This window comes from Labeo rohita, unplaced genomic scaffold (assembly GCF_022985175.1).
Source record: "Labeo rohita strain BAU-BD-2019 unplaced genomic scaffold, IGBB_LRoh.1.0 scaffold_661, whole genome shotgun sequence".
Classification (NCBI taxonomy): domain Eukaryota; kingdom Metazoa; phylum Chordata; class Actinopteri; order Cypriniformes; family Cyprinidae; genus Labeo; species Labeo rohita.
Genome location: NW_026129592.1, coordinates 14,199 through 34,165, shown reverse-complemented (window position 1 = coordinate 34,165; position 19,967 = coordinate 14,199). Strand labels below are relative to the sequence as shown.

The window sequence follows — 19,967 nt, the reverse complement described above, 5'->3', positions numbered from 1 at the left end:
ACATTTTTGGTCAACCAGAAAGCATAACCAAGAGTATTAAGAGGAAAAACTTTTAAAGTAGCTGTAGGTTTATCAAGCTAATTTTTATTTTTTAAACTATGATTTTGTCTAAATACTGTGAGGGAAACATTCTCTTATGAACCCCAGAATAGTGATCATACTGCACTCTACTCTTCTACTGTACCTTGGTATGAAAATAAAAAACCTAAAATATTAAATATTTCTATCAAGAACCTTATATTTGCATGGCTTCACTTGCTGACGTTATGCTTTTGTACATATACTAAACACATGATAACACTTTACAATATGGTGGCACTAATATGCATTAATTCATGCTTAACTAATGCATGGATAATCATGAGTTAATGTATAAAGTCATTAAGAACTAAACTATTTATTAATGATTACAGCATCAGCAACAAATGAACATTCTATATGATTCATAGATTAAGTAAACAATAACTTGTTATTAGTTGTAATGTATCATAACATATAGTATTATCTAATAGTGTACATTTATGTGGTAATAACCACAATAGGTGGATATTACATAGAGCACGCTTACTGTAAAGTGTTACCAACACATCATTGTATTTACATTATGTGGGACGTTATCCTCCCCCGTTGCCTTCCCGTACCCCTGTAGTTTTCTTTGAATCGAAAAGACAACCCACGTTACAGTAGCCTTGCCTTTCATTAGGGAGTTGTCAGTTGTAGCCTACGCGCGAATAACAAGATAGGACATGCACGCGAACAACACACCTTGAATGGAACTCGGAAAAGGGATCATGCTCGCAGTCAGTTAGAGAATTAACTGAAGATTCATTTCTTTTGTATTTACCGGGAGCAAAACCCGGTAAACAATGTATAACTTGTTACCTGTTGAGAGACGCTTGTTTAAAAACGCGCAGATAATTTTCTAAGAGATGAGAAGACTGAAAGAATGCAGGGCAAATGGATAGAAACATTGTGTTACTGGTACTTTTTCCTCTAACATTTGCTTCAAATGGTAAGTTTCAAAAAGTTTGGATTGCTAAAGTGTATTGCGGTTCAGTGAATTCAAATAAAGATGATTAAAGTTGCATGCCATCTCCTTACTGATCTTCATAGTAGCCTACCTTAGCCGCTAGTGAAAGTCAAAGTCGACAGCTATGTTGTAAAAAGAGAAATAGAAAACAGCTACTTTAAAAGGAAAGAAAGAAATAACCTTTTTGTTTTTCAGGTTCTCACTCTTTGTGGTTGCTTTCAACTTATATTCAGGAACAAACTCAGTTTCCTGATTTTAGTTACACAGCATTTTTGGATGACATCATAGTTGGATACTATAATAATACACGTAAGATGTATATTCCAAGAGGAAATACGACGGATGAGGATGATGTGATTAATTCAGATTACATAAACAGTATAAGTGACTACATGTATAACTCTTTTGTGAGACGATCTGCACTGTTAAGGCAAGAGAGCCAAACTGACAGTAAGTCTGCAGGCCAATGACTTCAGGCTAATTTTCGTCCCTCTGTGTTAATCAGATTATACATTCAGTTACTTAAATATACACATCTATGATTAACCTTTTTTATTATTAAATAAAATCCTTCATTTTCCTTACAGGTAGCAATGTTTATCAGACACTGGTTGTCTGTGAGCTGCTGGACCTTGACAAGCCTGGAATGATGCTTATTAAAGATGCTGCCGGAGGCTGCACTACAGATGAGCTGTGCTACTTTAACAACAACTTCACTTATACTGTGACTGTAAATATTACACAAAAAGAGCTCAAACCCCACCTGGAAAAATTTATGCTGGAATATGAAAAATTATATTACCCAGTTTGTATAGCTACTCTTAAGAATTACCTCAAAAAAGAGAGAAAATGAAGTAAATAGAAAGTGTAAGTACTCAAGACTGCTTCTTACAACAAACATTTTAGCTATAAAGCTGTTTAGCTGTTGCTGTTTGTGTATGTGTTTTATTATATCTGACATTATACCTGATTAATTTTGTTTTTCTGCAGTGAAACCACTAGTCAGATTCATTCAGAAAGCGAACACAGATTTTGGAGGGTTTTCTGTGAGTTGTTTGGCGACAGGATTTTACCCTCGTCACATCAACCTGACCCTGTTCAGAGACGGGCAGCCTGTAGCTGATCATGAGATGGCTGGAGGAGATCTGCTGCCCAATGGTGACGGGACATACCAGATGAGGAAGAGTCTGGAGATCAGTGCTGCAGACAAACACAAATACACCTGCTCTGTCACACACATCAGTCTGGACAACAAACTGGAACTCTCTTTGGGTAATGAGCTCTTACAAATACAGAAGTTATCTGATAAAGTCTTAATGATATTAATCTAAATTCTTGCTTTTTTAGAAGATGAAGTTTCCAGGTATCACACAGGTGTTCTGCTATCTGCTCTTGCTGTCCTCTTGGTGTGTGTGATTTTGGCAATAGCATTAGCCATCTACATGAAAAAGCAAGCAGAAAGACCAAGAGGTAGGCCTAATTTAATGTTCTGGGTTGCTTTCCTTCAAAGTTAAATGAAAATACACCAACTTTGGTACATATTAACTAACTGTTCCGTTCTCTGAATGAAATAACAGCTGTTCAGCTTAGTGTCTGATATGTTAAATAACAGTTGTGTCCATGTACAGATGCTGATGAGGTTTTGTAATCCTCTGAAGACTTCCATCCTATTTGTAAGGAGATCAAGCCATCATATCTTCTGTTTTATCCAATGGAGATGTCACATATGATGGAATAATAATTCCATCATATTCCATAAGGTCTACTTACATTCATGTAGTATACGATGGGAGAATAACTGTGATTTAACAGCATGCTGTTTATCTCTTAAAGTGTAAAGGTGTAACATGTTTACAAGGGTTTTAAATGATTTTGTTAATATATATATATATATTTTTTTTTACGGGGCAGTCATTACCTAATGGTTAGAGAGTCAGACTTGTGACCCAAAGGTCATGGGTTTGAGTCTCAGTACTGGCAGGGATTGTGGGAGGGGGGAGCACTCTCTCACTCAATACCATGACTGAGGTGAGTCCCTTGGGCAAGGAACCAAACAGCTGGCTGCCCACTGCTCCAGGTGTGTTTTCTATGTCTATGTCTATGTGTGTGTTTGTTCACTACTGCCAATGGGAAAATCTGAACCTACCTCAAATAAGATAGGATTAGATGTTAATGGAGGGATAGAATATGACAGTAGAATAGTTGCAAATAAATTGAATGACTTTTTTCACATCTGTAGCTACTAAATTAGTGGAACAGCTTCCACTGAGTAAGGGAAGCTATGGGATTGAATTTGTCAGAAGGTTTTATGAAAGAAAAGGTGTGTTGCCAAACTCTTTTTCTTTTTTCGTAAGGTTTCAGTAGAAAATATTACGGTAATACTAGAGCAATTAAAAGTGTCTAAGGCGACTGGCTTGGATGGTATCCCAGCAAAGTTTTTAAGGGACGCAGCTACTATCATTGCACCTACTCTTGCACATATTGTGAATCTTTCTTTTGAGAAAGGAGTAATACCAGCAGATATGAAGACTGCTGAAATAAATTCACTATATAAGAAGGGAAATAGATTTGATCCTGGCAACTATAGACCAGTTTCTATTTTAAGTGTTGTTTCAAAAATAATAGAAAAAGTTGTGCATAAACAGATTTATGATTATGTCACTAAAAATAGATTGATTAATGATTTTCAGTCTGGTTTTAGAAGGTCTTATTCAACAGACACTTGTTTATTGTTTTTGACAGATTTTATTAGGGAAGAGTTAGATAGAGGGAATTTGTGTGAAATGGTCCTGCTAGATTTACAAAAAGCATTTGATACAGTGAACCATTCAATATTATTAGATAAAGTAGGAGCTATTATATTAAAGATAATAATTTATGTAAATTTAGGACACTATATATGGGCAAAGGTCATTTAAATATTCAGGTGCAAAAGAATGGAATATGCTGCCTCTGGACATTACGATATTAACAGATTGTGAGGGTTTCAGAATAAGGGTTAAGAGACTGTTTTTGGATAAGATAAGAAGTCTTAAATTGTAGAACTGTATAAAATGTATGGTTTGTGGATTATGGATTATTGATTAGGATTTTTTTTTTTAATTCTCTTTTTTTAAAGCAAAGACCACAATGGAAATAAGTCAATGAAACTTTTTTGTGTTATCCTTGACAAGAAAGACGTAACAGTTTATTGTTACTTTTTTATGTGTCAAATAAATATGGTGAATATATGCTATTATCATTATGTTTGAAGTGACAGAGACTATGTTTGAAGTGACTGTGAGACTATGCTGATGTTAAGTAATCTTTGCTGCTAACTGAGCTGAATGCATGTAGTCCCATCTGGTGGATTCTGTCAATGTAAAGAATGTTTAGGAAATAAGCATTAAAAAATAAATGTGCATGTATTTGTGTTGTATTGCTTTTTTTTTTTTTTTTTGTAAGTGAATTCAGTGACCCCATAAATGCCAAGGAGCCCAAGCACCAGCTAAGAAGCACAGCTGTGATTGGTAAAAATACATATTCCCCAATCAGGCAGTATATGGCTTTGCATCTGTTTGTTTATATTATGTAGGCTAACAACAATATTAGTTATAACAAGAAAACTTGCAGAATGATATACGTTCTTATGCGCCATTATTAATATAATATGAACACAAATAATGTTTGACAAACCATACTCAAGCCTAGTTAGTCAATAAGCCCTGATATATGGGGACAGTTGGAAAGACTTTGATGTGACTGACTTGCAGGCCTACATGGGTTGCTCATTTTGGCAGTAGTGTACAAGTCAAAAGGAGTAGCAACAGCAAGTTGTTGGAATACTGACACTGAAAGGTCAATATTTCCAACCATCATGTCTCTAAAGACATTCCATGTTTTCCCCTTAATCATACACAGTATTTTCATATCATACAACGACACCTCGATATTTTAGAAATCCTGTGCTGAACATGTCCCCGGTCTGTTTTACAAAAGGTTCTTTGTGGTGAAAGAAGGTTCTTCAGATTTTAAAAAGGTAAGAAAGAGATGGTTCTTTAAAGAACCTTTGACTGAATGGTTCTTTGCGGAACCAAAAATGGTTCTTCTGTGGCATCGCTGTGAAGAATCTTTTGAAGCACCTTTATTTTTAAGAGTGTAGATACTAACTTTTTTTTACACTACAATTGTTATTCAATTATTTGATAAGAATGATATGATGTAATGTTTATATATAGTAGTATGTTTATCTTTGGCTGTTTAGGTAGACTAAACTAAAGCCTATTTCTAATAAACAATGTATGTAGTAACATCTGGTGAAATTTTATTATGCAGCTTGCATAAAACCTCTGAAAAAAAAAATTCAGGAGGAGAGAATATCAGGTTAACACATATTCCAATCAAGCAGAATGAGCTTATAATATAGAATTAAAAAGAAAAAAAAAAGAACATGAAATACAAAATTGAAAACCCAGATTAAAATGAACCATTTTTATAATATACGTTGTCACTACCTTATACTGATGCCTAGTGGTGTGGATGCAGCATCACAACAAGAAAAAGTTAACAATATCCTTCCAAATCTGGATAAAGCATCACTTAAAAAAACCCACTTCTGTCTGGAATTTTATTCCTAATTATGTATTTTTAAATATTGGTAGTCTTAGTTTTGTTTTGATGTGTAATTATAATATAGATGAAATTCCAGCTAAGTTGTCTGCCTTCCACACACAAGTGCTCCTATCTTGGTCATTAATATATAAGCGTAAGTTTTCTCTGCATTGCTATTTTATCTGGAATTACGGAAACAGTCTTTACAAACACAAATCTCTTTTTTTTAAGAACTGGTTTGACAGTGATATTAAATTGGTTAGTCAGTCATATAATAAAGAAGGAAGACTCTTTTCTTATGATGAGTTCCTTTCTTATTATAAAAAAACAGTTACTCAAAAAGAATTTGCAATTGTTTTTCATTCAGTCCTTTAGCTACTCCTATGCTATTTAGAGGTATTGATAAAGACCATTCTGTACATACTCTATACTATGGTGTAAGGTCCAAAAAAATGTATTCGTGAAAATATTCAGTGTTTAAGACCTTGCTCGCTCTTATGGGAAAATTTACTGACCATCCTGACCAAGAGGAACAGTATACTTTCACTTAATTAATTTACTTTTTCTATTGACCAAATTTCACATTCATAAGTGTAAATTTACTAAAAAAATGACTGAAATATGTATTTATATTGACAGTATTCAAGACTCTGTGAATAAGAAAGCTGTAAGAACTTTGAAAGTTTGTGAATATTACAATATTTTTATTTGATTTTATATATGCATACATGTGTATATATGTATATCTTGTATTTTTGTTTTGAAGTTTTATACTTTCCTCCCCCTGGCAACTGTTTTTGTTTGTTGTAATTAGTCTTTCTACCTTTTTTTCTTTTCCTTTTCTTATTTTAAATGTTGATAACTTCTTGTATGTTATTGTTCTTTGAATAATAATAATAATAAAACAATAATAAAAACATCCTTCCAAATGTGAACAATTAGTTCACTGATTCCATTCCAAGAGGGTGGAATGAGACTTGTTTATTTCGTAAGTAATCATTTGTAAGTGAGTGAAGACTGAAAGCATACAGTATGTATGTCAGCAAAATTCTTCCGATTTTTGTTCTTTTATTTCCACCGATTGCTCCAAAAGGTAAGATTTCACAAGACTTTCTAAAAAAAAAAAAGATTTAGGGTAGACTGAGTACAGTAGAGACACTTTGCTTTGTTCATTACTGCACAAAAACCAGATGCTGAAATGAAGTGATTTTTCACATGATATTTCTTTTGCTTATGTACTTAAATATCATAAATAGACAATAGCTATAAGTAGTTTGCATTAACATAAGTGTATTTTTGTCTCAACTGTACCCATATCGTGTATAGCTGACACAGTACCAAGGTACAGTTGAGACACCCATTTTTCATGCCCTAAAGCTGGCTAATCATTTATTGCAAGTGTAATAAATTACAAAATTATAGTTGTGCTTTTTTTTTTTTTTTTTTCAAATTCAGATTGGTTTATTTGCTTTATTTAATTTAGATTCAGTCAAACAAAATAGGAACAAAATATTTAACACTAGAAAAGATATGGCAAATAGTACAAATGTACACATAACAGTAAAAATAACAATATACATAACTGTATATTCTATAACCCTACCCCTAAACCATACGCATCACTCAAAACTTTCTGCATTTTTACATTTTCAGTCATTATGTATGAATTACAAGCTTGTTTCCTCATGGGGACCTAAAAATGTTCCCATAAGGTTAGAATTTACTGGTATTACTATTATGCTTGTGGACATTTGGTCCTCATAAGGTAGGTAGAGTAGACCGGGTGCAGTTGGTACAGGGGTACATTTTAAACACCTTAAATAACTTTAAGTCTATCTGTGATATTTGCTTCGCACATGCATATTAGCGCTCTCTTCAATTCAATTTTGAAGAACATGCACTTTTCCAGTCCGAAGATATCAACAAAAGTTTTTTTTTTCTAAGATACGTTTTTCACTTCACCACGTCCCTTCCACATTGAATAGCTTCTCATCCTTGCATGACTATTAAAGTTAACTTGTGTTTTGTAAACTTTAATCTGTGCTCTAAAAACTGACATATTGTGTGACTTTGTCTTGCAAGGTGATTGTAAAATCTAGAGAAATGTTCGAGGTGGACTACCTACTACCACTAAAATCCTATTGCGGCACATGCAGTTTAGTTGCACGATGTAAGGTATATTCACATTCAGACAATATACCTTTGATTTGAGAATGACCTTTGTTTTGTTTTTATGGTTTATTAGGCTATTGTTATTATGTTTTATTTATTATCTTTAATGTCATTATGTTTATTAGGTTATTGTTTGCGTTTGATCTGTTTTATTATTGCTGTTTGCAATTGTTCAATGTTTTTTTACTGTTACTCAACTTTTCAACTGTTACTATTAAAATGATGAACTGAAATTAAATATTGTATTGCTGTTTGCCATATATGTGGTGAAAAGGAAATATATTTAAATTTACACTGTACTAAATGCATATTAAATATATTATTCTGAAACAACTTCAAGTAAGTGTATTTCAAGATCAATTTTAAGCTATTTGCAATATATTTTAATATATTAAACTGTTAAAATGGAACCACTTCAAGTACATTTAGTGCAATTAAATTGCATTTATTTATAAATTCATTTAAAATATACTTTTAATATGTCTTTTAATGTGCTTCAGGAATATTTTAATAGCATTTTAGCTCATTAGAAATCCATTAGCATTTTATTATAATGTTTTTTTTTATATTAAAAATGGTATAAAAAAGTGCAAAAATCATTAAATTTAAATGCTACCACACACACATGATTTGAAATCTAGAAAACTTTAATATAATGTTGTGTACATTACAAAATGAATAGAGTACATTAAAAAAGTACAGCAGCATATATAATATCTTGACCAACATACATTATAATAAATTAATGATCAGTGAAATGCTATGGCAATGCTATTTTATCCATTTGTAGAACTTTTCAGTTATGCCTGTATTATTGGAAAATACACTACAACTATTACGTCATTTAATAAATAAGCATCAAAATGACATTTTCTTTGAAAAAATACTGAAAAACAGTGCAGAAGTGCATTTTTCACAAACTTAAGCCTACAGATGGCTGAACCAAACAAAGACACAGAACAGTGTTTAGGGTCTGTTTATTTTATTTAGTTTTTGTGTAGACATTATTTATATTTTATTTATTATTTATTATATTCGTACCCCAGGGCATCCAAGATGTAGGTGACTTTGTTTCTTTAGTAGAACACAAACAAAGATTTTTAACTCAAACCGTTGCAGTCTGTTAGTTATATAATGGCAGTCAATGGGATCCACAGCTTTGAGAGTCAAAAAAAAAAAAAAAACATACACAGACAAAACCAAATTAAACCCTGCGTCTTGTGATGATACATTTAGGTCTTAAGACACTAAACAATCAGTCTTTACAAGAAAATGAACAGTATTTATATAATTTTTTACCTCTGATCCACCGTAATGTCCAACTGTCCTGAGTGCGCATGACCTGTGAAAAAACCATAGGCACAGCTGATGATTTCAGTATACTTTATCCCCCTCTGGCTCTCTAAATCATCAGGGGAAAAATGATCACTGCAGACCCTCCACACTTTTAGTAACTTCATGGGTGTTGATATCCAGCCGAAGAGCAAGCAACCATAACTGCAGTCGATCAGGCTCAAAAGTTGGGAGTCGGTGAAAACTCAACACTCCCGGATGAGTTCGTGCAAACCAACGTAATCTTTTAGTTTTTAAGCGGTTGCAACAATCAGGATAAGCACAAGTAATTACCATTTTGAGTAGCCGTCTTACCCACAATCTTTTCTTCTGTGTAAACGATGAGTGACGTATACACGCGACAGATGCACATGCATCTACTATGCTAGAGCACGTTGACGCGTCACGCGCTGGCTGTTGTGAATAGGCTCAGGACAGTTGGACATTCCGGTGGATCAGAGGTAAAAAAGTTACATAAACACTGTTCAGTTTCTTGTAAAGACCGATTGTTTTGTGTCTTAACACCTCAGTGTATCATCACGAGACGCAGGGTTTAATTTGGTTTTGTCTGTGTACGTTTTATTTACTCTAAAAGCTGTGGATCCCACTGACTGTCATTATATGACTGACAGACTGCAACGGTTTGAGTTAAAAATCTTCGTTTGTGTTCTACTGAAGAAACAAAGTCGCCTACATCTTGGATGTCCTGGGGGTAAGCAGATAAACATTAAATATTCATTTTTGGGTGAACTATCCCTTTAAATAAAATTGTGATGCCCATCTGCTTTAAAAGTCAAACAGTGTGGTAAGAGGGGTGGTAACATACAACTTGTTTGACTTGTTACAAACTTTATGTCTGAAAATGAAATGAAAATGTCTGTAGAGAAGGGCATGTTTTTTCAGTCTTTGAGAACAACATAAATTTTTTTAGTTTTCCTGTGTGTGCTGTCATTTCCAACAGCTGTTTTAACAGGTAGGTTTTCATAGGATGTGCCTTTGAATGAGGTGCAGGTTCTTGTGCATTTTAATCTGTATGCTTTACACATTTACACAATCTTATTGTTGTTTTTGTTGTAGGGTCTCAACATACTGCCTTTGTCTCAGATTGTAGTGTACAACAGTTTGAATGCAAATGAAAATGATTTTTGCTTACCTTTCGATACTCACAGGTTCTCATTCTTTGTGGTTGCTGGCAACTTACATTGAAGGAAAGACGCCGTTTCCTTCATTCAGTGCTGTGTATATGCTGGATGACATTACAGTTGGATACTATAATTCAGAGACAAGAAACTACATTCCAAGAGGAAATACTACAAATGAAGATGAGGAGGTTGATCAAATAAATCACAGTATAAGTGAATTTTTGCGTCCTTTTATTTCGGGAAGACTTAAAGGAAAATTTTATAATGAAACAGAAGGTAAATTTGAATTTGAAATTTGAAAAACATCTGACCTTGAGACAAATATTTCATGAATCAAAATATGTTGTATTTGTTAAATAAATAAAATTAAGCTATATTAAAACATGTAACGTTAACTGAAATACACAGAAAATATTAGTATTTGCTCATAGTCAGACCTAAGCCAAGATCCTAAGTCTGTTTTGAAATCTGATATGCTTCTTCTTTTTCTTTTTTAACAGGTCCCGTCGTTGTTCAGATGGTGAGTCTGTGTGAACTATTGGACAATGACACACCTGGGCAGCTGATCACTAGGGTTGCTTTTGAAGGCTCGACTACAGAAGAAATGCATTTTTTTGATGACATATTAACATTTCATGGCATAGACAAACCAACACAAAATATGGACACATATACAAATGGCGCCATACAAATATATATTACCCACGCTGCACAGCAAACCTTAGGAATCACCTTAAAAAGAGAGCATCGCAAGGAAATAGAAAAGGTACATTTCCTCTGTGTTTCCCACCTGCTTTAATAAAAGCAATTACATTTTATCCAGCTTATGGGGCTTTTTGAGTCCAAAAATGAGCTTAAAAATAAATTTGTTTCTCTTTTAGACAGGGAACAGGTGCTTAACCTTCACAAAGTGTTGATCAAGCTCATGAAGCCAAACTAAATATTACTTGCACAAATTTTGAAAACGCTGCAGTAAAGTGTGATTTTTTTTTTTCTTCTGCAGTGAAACCACGAGTCAGACTCATCCAGAAAACGAACTCAGATTCTGGAGGGTTTCGTGTGAGTTGTTTGGCAACAGGATTTTATCCTCGTCACATCAACCTGACCCTGTTCAGAGATGGGCAGCCTGTAGCTGATCATGAGATCACTGGAGGAGATCTGCTGCCCAATGGTGACGGGACGTACCAGATGAGGAAGAGTCTGGAGATCAGTGCTGCAGACAAACACAAATACACCTGCTCTGCCACACACCTCAGTCTGGACAACAAACTGGACATCACTTTGGGTAATGAGCTGTTATGGAAAAATAAATAAATAATAATATTCAAAATAATAATAATCTGTTTTGTGACCTTTTTATTATGTTTGTTTTAGAGTTTCCTGGTGAACCATTTAAATCAGCGATTCCTTCAGTGATGATAGTTTTGGCTCTGATGTTGGTGTTTGGAACTGGGGTCGTCATATATAAATGCAGAAGGAAACGAGCAGGTAGGACAAGAACTGAAGTATAAATGAATCATCCAGTGATATTTTAATTTATGCAATCTTTAATTTCCATTAATAATTCTCCAGCATTTATTTCCTTTCATATTATAGCTTCTTTAAAGAGTGATTATTCTGCAGCTTCTAGTAAGTACATTATTTTAAACGTTTTATATTTTTGCAAATGTCTTTTGGCCACAAGTTAATGTCTACAGAGTGAATTTTTTTGCATTATTGTATAGTTTAAATGCGGCTGTAAACGATCCCAGCCCAACACTTAAAAGGTAAAACAGCGATAGAGGGCGATTTTGAAGTTGAGGGAGGACATGAGATGGGAGTTTTTCGACATACACTAACTGTCATGAACCGGAACAAAAACAGTCCAGGCAGAGTAAGACAAGATGAGCATTTGACATTAAAAAGTATATAAATTGTATTATTTTTATGAAAATAACAGTTTCGCTAGAAAAGACCCTTCTTCCTCGGCTGGGATCATTTACAACTGCATTTGGGATCGTTTGAAGCTGCATTTAAACTACATTTTGGAAGTTCAAACTCGGGGCACCATAGAAGTCCACTATATGCAGAAAAATCCTGAAATCTTTTTCTCAAAAAACATAATTTCTTTATGACTAAAGAAAGAAAGACATGAACATCTTGAATGACAAGGGGGTGAGTACATTATCTGTAAACTGTTGTTCTGGAAGTGGACTTCTCCTTCAATCATTAACAAATAAAAACTTCTTTTCCAGCATCCGAAGAAAGCATGGACACAGCATCCTGAAGTTAATATAAACTCTCTGACACAACTTTTAGTCTTCCATCTTCTTTTACTGAAGATTAATACAAATGTTCAAAGCGTTGTGCAATAATCATTAAAATATGTTATGTGAGTTCAATCTGTGAAATTGTTTTTGCTCTTCAATGTATTTTTTTCAGCCTTCCAAAAGTATTTAGATGTGCGGCGACACAGTATTGCATTCTTTCTTTCTTAAAACACTTATAATAATAATAATTAATAGTAATTCTATTAATATCAGTAATAACACAATTAAATCATTAATTTATTGCTATCCCTAAAAATCAGGGGGTGTACACTTTTGGTGTGCTGTTGTTGTGTGTAAAGAATGTGTATCAATTTAGTTTGCTATATATATATATATATATATATATATATATATATATATATATTCATTCAGTTCAATTGCATCTCTTGTGAGAGATTTAGTATTTTATAGGGGATCAGCTTTTATGGAATCTATGGTAATGTGGATAATTCCTGTCTTCCAAAGAAAAACAAGAAGAAAACACCAACATTTGGTGTGACAGATAAATTTGTGCTGTAGAATTTCACTGGTCACATTTACAGGACAAATTGTTAAACTTATTTGAGACAATTGGTTACCATAAATACTGAAATGTCTATTGTTTACAGTAAAGTTTACATAATCAGCTTTAATTTGTCATGTACAACACTTGCAATCATGCAACCCACTGATGGCAATTTGTATTTTACATTTTGGTATATTGGTGACTAATTCATAAGAATTTGACAATCTCACACAATCTGTTTATGCCCCACTGAGGGTTAAGTTTGGCTTAATGTTTTTTATTTGTTTGTTTGTTTGTTTGTTTGTTTTTCATAAAAGTGTATGTTTTGTACAAAAAATGTAAGAAATTTTAATAAACTCTCAGCTCATAAAAAACATTTTTTAATGATTTTTATTTTTTGTCTGGCCTTTAGAATTTACATGTTTACATTACATTGTTTCCCAGAACACAAAATAAGTACAGTTTACCTTAAAAACTAGACATACAGTATTGTGTTAAACAAAAGGCATTTAAAATGATAGTTTATTCAAAATAACCTACAAGATAAAGAGAACTTATACTGGCGCCTAGTGGTGTGGATGAAACATAAAGAAAATGTTTTCAGCTATCATCAGCTAACATCAATCAGCTTCAAATACTATAAATAAACTTTTAAGTTACTGATATGCCAGGAGTTTTTGCTGTGAGTGTACATGGATTATACACTTTTCAAAAGTATTATTCATTGTGTAAAACAAATCATTCTATTGTTTAATAAAGTACATTAATTAGGAGGCGACAATAGAAGCATTGACACTGTCTGAATCTGGAAGGGTGTAACCTTAAAGTGACTGAAACAACTCTCATTGCAACTGAGATTTTGCAGGAAATAAACCTGGTTACTTATTTGACTTGTTGCAAGCCTTCTTTATGGACACATTTACTGAATGTAGCTGTAGAAAATGATATATTCTTACCAGCTTGAGAACAACATGACATTTACTTTACTGTGTTTGCCGCAATTTCCAACAGCTGTTTTTACAGGTAGGATTTTATAAGATTTGCCTTTAAATCAGGTGCAGTACATTCTCTTGTGTATTTTAATCTATGCATGCTTTTACATAATCTTATTATTGGTTTGTTTTTGTTGTAGGATCTTAACAAACTCTTTCTCAGATTCCACTGTATAATAGCTTTAATAATTGCAAAAGAAAATTACTTTTCTTGTTACTGTTTCTTACAGGTTCTCACTCCTTGCGATTCACTGTAACGTACATTGAAGGAGAAACACCATTTCCTACATTTAGTGTCCTATGTTGGATGACATTACAGTTGGATACTTTGATTCAGAGATAAACAGCTACGTTCTAGGGATGGGACAATAAATCGATTCGTGGATCGATTCTGAGATCTTCCGAATGCATCGCCATTCTCTTTGAAATCGATTCTGAGCTTAGATTTTAACAGCAGATGGCGCTTTAAGGGGCCGTTCACATATCGCGTTCAAGTTCATTATTTCAAGTTCGTCGCAACGCGCTCGTTTCAGGCGCGTTCGCGCCGCATCGAGATGAAAACATCTCAACTTTTCAGAATGCAGCAAGCGCACCGCAAGTCATGTGACAAGATTTAACCAATTAGCTTCATCCTTTCCCGTAACAACATTGAAAGCTCAGCCAAGATGGAGAAACAGCTGATCATAGATTTTTAAATAAATTTAGTAGCAGAGCTACAGCAAGTGATTTTTAGTGTTGGAAATCTGTTTGTCCTTTGATGAAACTTCCGCGTCTTCATTGAGATTGCGGGTCATGGTTGCTTAGATCAAGAGCGCTTTGGAAAGGAGGAGAAATCGGGGGCGCCTAGCGTTTTCCACGCATTTTTAGGCACGATATGTGAACGGCCCCTAATCTAGTTTTTATCCGCACACTCAAATGCTCATGAAAAAGAGTGCTGAAGAGAACCTGTGCGTTCGGCTTAGTCATGTTATTTCACCTCGGCTTGCTTTTATACTTTTATGACGCGAGATTATTGTATAGCCCACTGTGAACACCCTTGTAATTCGCTTCAACCTTTTCAAATTGTATAAATTATTATTTATTTATAAATGTATTATCTATTCATTACTATAAAACAAAACTATAATGCTATAAGAAAGAGAACAAATTAATTCATTGTTTACCTGGGTCTTTAGTTTATGATTAGCTCACCTCTTATCTGACAAGTTTTCGAGTTTGAGTCATTCATTCATCACGTGACAGCCCCATATAAGCTTAACCCAATGCAGTGTCAGCGAGAAAGAGAATTGATTAGTTCATCTCTGGAGTTTTCGGGGTTCGAGTCGTTCGTTCATCACGTGAAATCCCCATAAGCTTAACCTATGCAATCTGTTTTCTTTTTAAGAAAATTAGCACCCTTATCAGTAATTTGTTCTGACTCCATGTTGTCCACCATTCACAATGAACCAGATTCTGATGAACCTCGAGATCTGTAAGTGAGAAGATAAGTGTGTTCAGACTTAGCATTCATTGAATATGTCTTATATAGTTATATAGGTAAACGCTAATGAGTATGTAAATCTGATTGGCTGGGAACATTGAATTGAATGAACCAATGAGAACATGAGTAGAGTTTAATGGCTGAACTAGTCAAATATATATATATATATATATATATATATATATATATTCGGGGGTTATCCAAAAAAAACGCAAAATTTACTGTTTGCATAATTATGAATTTGAAATTCCAGTCTATATTGTATAAACCTGTATAAATCTTCACTATATATATAATAAATATCCTTGTGATAAGTTTTTATCAAAATCATCTTCTTCTAATTGATTTCCTCCCACTGTATAGAGCTTTGTCTCTGAATCATAGTGTCTGCTTGTGATGTCATCCAACATATATGAGATATCATTTTCAGGAAAGGGTGACTGCCCTTTAATGTAAGTTGCAAGCAACCGTAATGAATGAGAACCTGTGAGAAACAGCAACTAAAACAATCAAGAGAACACAACAATGAGCACAGTAATAAGAAATTCAATAAACTAAACAGAGAAATACAGACATTTATCATAAGATGTGGGAAAGTCTGCCTTGCATAACAAAAAATAATAAATATAATCCCTGATAGCACACATACACATACATACATGACATCTGCATTTACATCTGGAAGACGTATTTTTTAGTGCATTTGCTCATCTGCAATACGCCTATAGAACCTTTCCTATTAGATGTCAAACAGACGTCTATTAGATGTCTTTAAGATGTTTATAAGTTAGAGTGTATGTAAAACTGACATCTGAAAGACATCTGTCAGATGTTTGTACACAGCAGATGGTTTCCAGATCAAGTGATCTTTAACAGACATCTTGCAGATGTACGTGTGCTATCTTGGATAATACAGCCCGATCTCACAGCAATTCGTACATATTTTACGAGGTACAAATTCATATGACCTCACTCATACAAATTCATATGATTTTAGCTAAAACGTACGTATGTTACGAGTTGCACAATACGTATGAATTTGTACGAATGCCCTACACCTAACCCCGGCCCTAAACCTACCCATTACTGAAATTGTATGAATTCGTACTAGTGAGGTCATACGAATTTGTATGAACTAGCCACTCTGTAAAATACGTACAAATTGGTCATGAGATAGCGTTAGATAATAATGACATCACTATGTTATGTACAATGTTAAGTAGAATTCTTTCAATATATATTCCAAATGCAACATTGTAAAATCCCTATATGAACATGTAGCAGGGTAGTCTGAAAGTCTGAAAGTGCTTTTCCGTGTTGTAGGTATATGGGTCATTCCATGTCAACTCAACCAGTTGCCTGGCTCAAATTTTTGATTTTGTTAATATTTTTTTCTGTAGAAAGACAAACATATATACTGATGAAAGCCAAAATATTAAATGTCACAGATGTACAGATAATATGATCATGAGATTCTGTCAGTCTCAAATATGCCATATTTTAACCAACTGAACATAATTCCTGTATTTTTTTTTCCCACATAAACGATGTAAGAAACAATCTCATCTTTATCTGTAGTATTATCTCTAGTAATGTATCTGTAGTCTGTAAATTATAGTGTTTTACTGCGATATCATCCAACATTCAGAAAATGATTTTTCTCTTCTTGGGGCTAAAATACACCTAGAGTTCCATATGTAGCTGTTATTTAGTATGGATTTTAATATTAGTGTAAATTAATAACAACTTTGTTTTCAGGTGTTTTTATACTCTGTTTCTGTCTTCAGTCTGTAGACTCTCATTTTGACAGCACCCATTCACTGCAGAGGACGCATTGGTGAGCAACTCATCTTGGATGACCTGAGAGTGGGTGAAAAGGGTTTAAATATTAGTAGTGGTGTGGTCAGTGGTTAAAAGAAAAAAAAAAAACATTTCAGCTACACTGAATGCATAGAAAGGAAGTGTAAAACTAAACCTGACGTATTCATGACATGGTGTTAAGATATGCACAAACTTGATTTTCCAGTTCTTTGAACACAGTTTCTTGAACACAGAGATATATACACTGCATACTCAACAATATGGATAAAAATCTACTCTTTTTTGTGCTTTTACTACCAACATCTGCTTCAAAGGGTAAGTCCTCTGACGAGTGCAGTATGAAAATGCATTATTGCCTATAATTTTGTTAGGAGTAATTGTGCTGAGTAGTTATTTAGCAGTCAAATAACCACACAATACTTTCACCTTTTCAGACTTTAACCCATGCCTTTTATTTACATAGGGATGTCATATTAGATTTTATAAACAGTCTTTTTCGTGTTGTACTTGGAATGTGCATGGATATGAGTACCCAAATGCACGTCACCAAACCAAATATTATGTAAATATTTCTACTGAATATTATTTTTAAGTTTCAAATCAAAATACAAGTAAAATACAAAAAAAGTTGCCATCAGTAATTCTTTTTTGTTATATATTTAATTTTGCTGATGAAGATCTGGTCAACATAGGCAGTTTTAGATTATTGCTACAATCAATACATAAAACTAAGTTTATGAAATGAAACCTTGATGATTTTACATAAAGTTAACTTAGACCTGAGAAGGTCCAATTGTAATTTCAGGCAGACATTCACAGTACTACTCAATATATTTTATTGAATCTCTTCTTACTGTGCACTTCACATGTACTGTTGACATGTCAATTGTTTTGGTTATTGTTTCTCACAGGTTCTCACTCTTTACAGTTGCTTGCAACTTACATTAAAGGGCAGTCACCCTTTCCAGAATTTGGTATCACATATATGTTGGATGACATTACAGTTGGATATTACGATTCTGAGAAAAAGCTCCTTTTTGTGAGAGGAAATACAACAGAAGATGATGACGCATTTGGCGAAAATTATCACAGGGATATAAGTAATGATATGTACAAGTCTGTAAACTATAGAATTAAGTTACAACATGATAATAATCATACAAACAGTAAGTACAGCATTACAATGAATTCGTTTTTTAGGGATATGTTACAACAATTACAGTGTCTACATAGAACAAAACAAGTGTTTATTTGTTCAAAAAAGGATTGATTAACCTTACAAGAAATGGGTGGGGACAGAAATTCAGATTTAATACGTACAGTGCTGCTTGAAAGTTTGTGAACCCTTTAGAATTTTCTACATTTCTGCATAAATATGACCAAAAAGTTAATCAGATTTTCACACAAGTTTTGAAAATTGACAAAAGAGAACCCAATTAAACAAATTAGATGAAAATATATACTTTGTCATATATTTATTATGAAAAATTATCCTGCGTTAAATATTTGTGAGTTGCAAAAGTATGTGAATCTCTAGGATTAGCAGTTAATTTGAAGGTGAAATTAGAGTATCTGTTCAGAAGTGTTTTAGGTGTCAGTTTATGCCCTGTTTTATTTAAAGAACTGGGATCTATTTGTCACACCTATTTTGTATTGGCTTTTCCCTCATGTGCCCATATATGGTGTTCCTGTTCCTGTCCTTGTTATTGTCATTATTAGTTAATCACCATCACCTGTTTGTGTATCATTAACCACCCTTTATAAGCTGTTTGAGTTCTATGCTTTGTGTCCGGTCTCATCAATGAATACGTCTGCCTGCCTGGATTTCACACCCACCCTCCCTCTCTTGCCTCATCCACTCATCCCTGCCTCAGCCGTGCCACCTCTGTGTCCCGACAGCCCCTCTGCTCACCCTTAGCCCACCATCTGTGCAGTGGGCTCACCATCGGCATCATGGCTGGAGGATCCCTCGTCTTCGCCTCCAGCCTCCGAGTCCTGGACTCCACCTTGGCCCTCCGACCCTCCTGCTCCCTCATCCCTTCGGCACCGCCTTGGTTGGTCGTTGACCCGCCATCGCCTCAGGACTCCATTCCTCCAGCTGTGCCTCGTCACTCCGTCCCACAGGCTCCATTGGGCTCCTCCCTTCCTCCAGCTCCGCCTCAGTCCTCTGTCGCTCTACCTCCACCGCGGACCTCCGGATCTCCCCCTCGGTCATCTGAGCCTGGGACTCCGCCTTGGCCCTCCGGATCCTCTATGTCGCCTTTACTCTTCGGCTCTCCGTCTCTGCCTTGGGCTCCACCTCCACTTGCTTTCCTGTGTCTGATCCGCCCTGGACCCTTCTGTCCCCTCCTTGGCTCCTCCCTCCGTCATCACCACCCTGGACTTTGTTTGTTGTCCTTCTCCCAGGAGTCCGTCCTCCGCCAGAGCTTCCTCCTACACTGACTTCCTGTTGCCATCCCAAGTCCCCTCCGTCACTCCCTTTTTTGTTTTTCTCTATGGCACGAGGTCATGCCTTCTGGGAGGGGGGAGAACTGTCACACCCCTATTTTGTATTGGTTTTGCCCTCATGTGCCCATATATGGTGTTCCTGTTCC

The 19,967-nt window shown here is 34.7% G+C and overlaps 2 pseudogenes; both read left to right on the top strand.

Annotated features, from left to right (window-relative positions):
• Positions 1–800: 800 nt before the first annotated feature.
• On the top strand, positions 801–2,711 carry LOC127161531 (major histocompatibility complex class I-related gene protein-like; annotated as a pseudogene).
• A 338-nt stretch (positions 2,712–3,049) lies between these two features.
• On the top strand, positions 3,050–19,291 carry LOC127161528 (zinc-alpha-2-glycoprotein-like; annotated as a pseudogene).
• Positions 19,292–19,967: the final 676 nt, after the last annotated feature.